This window comes from Boleophthalmus pectinirostris, unplaced genomic scaffold, assembly GCF_026225935.1.
Source record: "Boleophthalmus pectinirostris isolate CB_2022bp ecotype Guang Dong unplaced genomic scaffold, ASM2622593v1 HiC_scaffold_6, whole genome shotgun sequence".
Lineage (NCBI taxonomy): Eukaryota > Metazoa > Chordata > Actinopteri > Gobiiformes > Gobiidae > Boleophthalmus > Boleophthalmus pectinirostris.
The window spans coordinates 23,366,664-23,374,050 of record NW_026571447.1 but is presented as its reverse complement, the minus strand read 5'-3'; positions in this window follow the sequence as shown (position 1 = coordinate 23,374,050).

The window sequence follows — 7,387 nt, the reverse complement described above, 5'->3', positions numbered from 1 at the left end:
AACCAATCACCTCTCAGCTTATTAAAGAAAACGCTACAGAACCGCTTAAAATCCCCTGTCCCAAATTCGACAATGTTATTATTTACTATTCAAATTCACATGGCGATCCTCCAAAAAAGTATCTTACCCTCAAAATCATTCTTTAAAAATGATCAAAACAGTTACCTTGAATCATCCCTGGTCTTGATCTGTTACTAGTCTTTCCTAAAATTGTTTATAATGATTCAAAACTTTGTCTAGTTCCTCACTGAAATGATTTGTTATATTTTGGCCACACTGACTTTTCTGTCTCATTCTCCTCTTCAGACCCTGCTGCATCTGTAGGTGTGATTGGCTCTGCCCTCGGCCAATCAGAAAGATTTTTACAGCCAAATAAACACAAAGCACCCACGCAATTTTCGTGATGAAGGTAGTTTCTTCTTTTACTTACAAATGAGTATTACTAGCTAAGGAACTGCACAGTACCGCCAGTAGAGAATGGTCGACTGTGCAACGTGAACCTATTCTGGGAAACTGAAGACAGACAGCTCTCAGTCCTGGAGGCGTCATATCTCGGTAGATGTGAAGTCTCGCTCCCAGACTTATTATATAGAAAGATAAAACCACCATCATCATCACCGCTGCTGCTTCTTGCTCTGGAGCCCTGCAGTAATACGTGATATCGCCGTGCTAGCTAGACAAAGTAATCCACTATAAAAAAAACAGTCCTGGTAGAAGGCTTGAGATAGATAAATGCTGACAGTGAAGGAGAAGATGGAGAAGAGAGCGGGAGGGAGTGTGCATAGAGAAAGCATGGGGTTATGGGAGGTGAGAGAGTATGTGGATTAGAATGGAACCAATTGGAGGCAAGGGAAATTAGTTTTTGAAGCAGGAAAACAAAGCCGAATTGTTTGGATGCCTCTAGCGAAGATAGCGGATGTCCTGAACAATAGTCGCGAAATGTGCCGAAAAGAGGATAGAAGAAGGATAGAAAAGTTGAAAAATGCATAGAGGTTTGGGGATTTGGATGGCACCCCTCTTGCTGTTCGTTCTTGTAGCCTGCCTGTGTTTCCAGACAGTGCACGAATGTAGGTCACCCTGTCTGGAAGCTGCACTCCCTCTCTCTCTCCTCCTCTCCCACACTCACACCATTCATTCTCTCCTCCATTGGGGCTTGCAATGTCTTTGGGCTCCGTGCCTTTTAGCTGGACAGATCGCCTTACTGCCTGGATACTTATGCACTCGACTACATTGGATTTGATCGATATTGCGTATGGAAGAGGAAGAATCGCAGCCAAGTTCGCAACAATGGCCAAGGCCCTGCTTCCGTGCGTGTCCTTAAATAACTCCGGAGAGATTTCCATTGCCATATCAGAGCTTTTGCATGAAGCTACACACATATAACATTGTCAGCCCATGCAAAACTCTATTCAAGGCTGAGTTTTGTAATGCTGTAAGGATTCGCCGGCGTCACTGGCAGGGTTATCCTCAAAAGACCCCTGGATCATGTTGTCTTGCCATGTTCCAAAAAAATCCACAACACGCAATCCACGATTCCTCTTCTATCTTCACACTTTTCGCATGTTTTTGGCGTGTTTTGTCAGCACGTATTCCATCTTCTAACAATATTCCGAAAACTTTAGTAGCAAAGGAAAAGACAACTTGGAGATCCTTAAACAAAATGGCATGATATCGCCGGCGTTCCGTAAAAAGATATGAAAAATGCAATGCTGTCTGGGCTTTTTTGTCTAGCTCTTATCCCTTCTCCTCTTCCAAAAAATCTGGGAGTGGAGCAGTGGAGAGTGTGTGTCTGCTTCCCCTGCCTTGCCGCAGTGCAGAGCGACTGGCTTGGAGAAGTGAGGGAGGAAAAACGCACACTGTTGCTAACTCTGTGGTGGCAGACTGGCAGAAAGTGTTTATGTGCATTTAGCCTGTTGTCGTCGTGGCAGCAGCGTGCATGTCCACCCAGGCCACCCGCCTGCCATCAATCACTGTCACCTGTACTCTTTTGTCATAACAAACGCCTGTGTGGATTTGTGGGAGGGTGAGTGGGTGTTTAAGTGGGTGTAGACATGGCAGTCAGCACCTAAGGGACCACACTCACCCAGGACTCCTAAATAACTGACAGGTGAAGCTTGTCATTGTTCAACTTTTAGCAATTTGTCAAATAAGTGGGTTTTATTTGGAAGTGGCACAATAAAACTGAAATGAGGCTACAGTTTTATTTCACACCCCCATAGAGTTTGGGATTGTAGTGTCACACCTCTTAGAATTTTCTGATAGACTAATGTTAAACCAATGGAGATTTTAAAATACTAAATAATACATAAATAATGCTAATTTAAAAATATTCTGATGGTTTAGAGTCATACATGTATTTACCAGAAGTGACCCAGAAGCTAATGGAGCTTAACAGTGACCGCCAGTGCAGGATCTAGAAGTAAATTTTCCAATAATTTATTCACACATTAAGAGTTCAAAGACATCACAGAGGCTAGGTATCTACATGGTAAATGCTATCCATAACGTGGTTGTTTTACATCCAAAAAGGCTGTTTAAAAGGCAAGGTTCTGCAAAATGTTTTTTAACGTATGTCTTGTGATCATTAGTTACCACATAGCTGAGTAACCCTGAGCAAACTTTCAAATTTTTTATATTATTTTTTTCCCCCAAAAGGTCTATGAGAAAAGCAAATGGGAAATGTAGTTCCAGAACCAGGGGGTGGGAGGTCACTGTTGAGCTCCATCGTTTTGTTCCACTGCTCTTTTGTCTACTTGTTAACTTTTTGTTACAGCGATGTATGGGTGATGTATGTGTATTTTTATAAAACATTTTAACATAATACTATCATGAAGTTACATGATAGTCTGATGAAAATTCTTGATAGTTTCATGATAAATCATAATACAAAATTATCATGAAATTACTTATACTGCAAAAAGCTAAATCTCGTCAAGTTAAGATGACTCGAATTAAGAAAGTTTTATCGTAATTTGAGTAAATTTCACTTCCCAAGTAAAACTATCTGCCAGTGGAATAAGCCTTTTTGTAGTTAAAATATGAAAATACATCTTGCTACACTTAAAATATGAAAAACAACAACTTTTTGCACTTAAAATAAGAAACAAAACTGAATGTTGCTTGAGTTAAGAAAAACACTCGTATTCCATTGGCAGATAATTTTACTTGTCATGTTGAATCGACTCAAATAAAGATAAATGTTCTTAATTTAAGTCATTTTAGCTTACCTAGATATTGTTTTTTTTCCAGTATATTAAGAAATTCTCACAAAATGCTGGATTTTGTTAATAATAATTGTTTTTTAGATTCAATCAATTGAATCCTGAGCTCTAAAAGTGTACTACTATGACCTCCACAACTACTGCAGGTCCAGTAGACTGAACTCAATGAACCTGCATGAGCATGGTATTCACTTAGGAGGTCAGAACACTAGCCATTGGCATCTGATTCCTGACACGGCCCTGGCCTTGCTTTTCTCAGATTTAATGATACATGCCTATGAAGTGTGAGTACCATGTATTAGCATTATTATTTCAAAGTACATCCATGAAAACCTTCTATGTTTTCAATTGAAACATCTTATAGGGGTGTGAAATCTACAGTGAATCTGAAGAAGCCTCCCGTATAGCGGCGATGTGTTTCTCTATTTCAGTACAGGAACAGGAAATTGGCCTGGCCCTGATTCCAGAGCTGAATGATGGACAGAAAACAGAAAGCCAGAGGAAATGAATTCATCTTGTGATAAAGCCATAACCACACAGACATAGACATATGTACACACATCTGTCATAAGGAAAGCCTGTTATTGGCCGCCCATCTCCTCTTCTGCTGCACGTCTCTCCTGCACAGCCTTGTTGTTGAACTCATCCGGAGAGGTGAAGGTGAGGACTGTCGGTAATAGGTGCTAACAGCCGCTCTGGGTGCTTTTAACATCGCCTCATGAACTGAAAATGCTCAGAGAACAGCTGCTTAGTGAATTTTATAGCATCTGGTCAATATGACATCATGGGTGATAAATACCTTTATCCTCAATTAGAAGTTTTGTACATTTTTATGCTTTTAACTTTATAATGCGTTTGATTATTTTTTAGCAAGTTTACATTATTTTAGCATTATTGTGAGATAGAACAACACACGTTTAAGATTATTCAAGATTATTGAACCCATTGCTTAACTTAATTTGCCTACATTTCCATTGTCTGATACAGTGGTTCTCATTCAAAATGTTATTAATTTGACCTTCATAATGTCCTTTGACACTGACGACTAACAAACAGCAAGAAAGGCTACTCATAAAAACAGAAAATAGCCTTTTGTCTGATGTATGTCATTTATTTTTAAGATATAGGCTGAGATAAATTAACTTATTGGGCCTACAAAAAGGAATTTACATTTAACACTGCATTTGTGAGGTGAAGCCTTGTTTTAAACTGTTGCATACATTTTACATTTTTTACTATATCACTGAGTCTTCCCTGGTCTAATCAATCACCATTACACTTGTACTTTGATTGATACAGTTTTGACTGATGACAGGTTTACTTTTTTAGAGTTTAGACTGAAGTGAATTTATACAAAATTTAGCTTCTGTTATTCTCATGTTTATGAATTTTTAGTTCTCACAGTTCTATAACCTTACATATCATGATTATCAGTGAATCAAATAGTCTTGGCATCCTTAGGTGGAGTGTACCTGTTTAGTCGCATTGCTGGCAACCATTTCACATTCTATACATATCAGATATAACATGACACTGAATAGAACATGCTGACTCTACAAAAAAAGATTTTGTGTTATCCATGTAAACAAATTGAATTCATGACCTCCTTGCTTTGAGGCAGAAAAGCTAACCACTCTGCTACGGTGCACTGTTGGAGATTATATTCATGCTCAAACTGGATTCATCTGTTCTGTATATTATGAACAAATTGGTAAGCAAGACTGTCTGATAGATTGAATTGATACTTTATCCAAAACTAGCAACTACAGCAAACCTGAACCACAGCAAGTTTCCCTAATGTGATTCTTGTGGTCCTGGAAAAGCCTTACACTTATGCCCTGTCAGCCTGAAGCCAGCCGCTGTCTGACCACACTGATCAATACTTAGACTTGGCTCTGCTGATGTTATTCATTTTGCATTACTGAATCCAGTGTAATGTAATGGAGTTGACAGATGTAATATATGGGAATAGCTTATTTGACATAAACAAAGCTGACAATAAAAATTGCATTGAAGCTTTCTAGCAGTAAGCGTGTATTTTATTGAAATGTTTGCAGTTACAATAATACTGTTTGAACACTTTACATAGGCAGATATAGTGCTGACCAAACATTTTATTTAAACGGTACTGTGCAACAGCATTAACATGGATTAACCCTTTCCTGAAGTTTCCACATTACCTGTTCATTGCTTTTAAATTTATCTTAAAATGTATGTAATTTCTGATTCTTAAAATAAATCCTATCCTATATATATCCTATCTTATTCCCTTCTTATCATAATAGTGAACTGCACTGTGATTTACACAAATATTAATGCTGTTTGTAATCAGTCTTTCATTAAAATTGACTATATATGTTGCATTGTAAACTTGCATAATCACAACTGATTCTATATTTTATATTTATTTACAATCACACATATGTTAACACATTTAAGGGCCCCTATCATGCTATTTTCTTATTAGAATGCTGCTTCCTCAGCAAAACACCTGGAATTGTGTTTTGTTTAGTTTTTTCACACATGTTTAACACACAAAACTTCTTTATTTATTTAGTTATTTTAAACAGAAAACACTTGGTTCTACCTTGTGATGTCATGTAGTAATACAGGAAGTACTCAGCTGTGTTTTTAAACATTATACACCTTCACTAGAATCATTGGGATGATATCATCTTTGGAATTTCCCATCTCTACTAAAAATAAGGTAAAAGGTTAACTTGAAAATTACTGCTTCATGACATCAAAGTCATTGGCTGACACGCCTCTTCAACATCGCGTGGCGGTCGGGGACAGTACCTCTGGACTGGCAAACCGGGGTGGTGGTCCCTCTGTATAAGAAGGGGGACCGGAGGGTGTGTTCCAACTATAGGGGGATCACACTCCTCAGCCTTCCCGGTAAGGTCTATGCCAGGGTACTGGAGAGGAGAATCCGGCCGATAGTCGAACCTCAGATCCAGGAAGAGCAGTGTGGTTTTCGTCCTGGCCGTGGAACACTGGACCAGCTCTACACTCTCCATCGGGTGCTTGAGGGTTCATGGGAGTTTGCCCAACCAGTCCACATGTGTTTTGTGGACTTGGAGAAGGCATTCGATCGTGTCCCTCGTGGTGTCCTGTGGGGGGTGCTCTGGGAGTATGGGGTCCGGGGCCCTTTGCTAAGGGCTGTCCAGTTCCTGTATGACCGGAGCAGGAGCTGTGTTCGCATTGCCGGCAGTAAGTCAGACCTGTTCTCGGTGCATGTTGGACTCCGCCAGGGCTGTCCTTTGTCACCGGTTCTGTTCATTGTGTTTATGGACAGAATTTCTAGGCGCAGTCAGGGGCCGGAGGGGGTCCGGTTTGGGGACCACAGGATCTCATCTCTGCTGTTTGCGGATGATGCTGTCCTGTTAGCTTCATCGAACCAGGACCTGCAATGTGCACTGGGGCGGTTTGCAGCCGAGTGTAAAGCGGCTGGGATGAAGATCAGCTCCTCCAAATCCGAGGCCATGGTTCTCGACCGGAAAAAGGTGACTTGCCCTCTCCGGGTGGGTGGGGAGTCTTTGCCTCAAGTGGAGGAGTTCAAGTATCTCGGGGTCTTGTTCACGAGTGAGGGGAGGACGGAACGTGAGATTGACAGGCAGTTCGGCAGCTTCGGCAGTGATGCGGTTGCTGTATCGGACCGTTGTGGTGAAGCGGGAGCTGAGCCAAAAGGCGAAGCTCTCGATTTACCAGTCAGTCTTCGTTCCTACTCTCACCTATGGTCATGAGCTCTGGGTAGTGACCGAAAGGACAAGATCGCAGATACAAGCACTCGAAATGCGTTTCCTCCGCAGGGTGGCTGGGTGCTCCCTTAGAGATAGGGTGAGGAGCTCAGTCACACGGGAGGAGCTCGGAGTAGAGCCGCTGCTCCTCCACGTCGAGAGGAGCCAGTTGAGGTGGCTCGGGCATCTGTTCCGGATGCCTCCTGGGCGCCTCCCTCGGGAGGTGTTCCGGGCATGTCCCTCCGGGAGGAGACCCCGGGGAAGACCCAGGACACGCTGGAGGGACTATGTCTCTCAGCTGGCCTGGGAACGCCTCGGGGTTCCCCCGGAGGAGCTGGAGGACGTGTTTGGGGTGAAGGAAGTCTGGGAGTCCCTGCTTAGGCTGCTGCCCCCGCGACCCGGCCCCGGATAAGCGGACGAAAATGG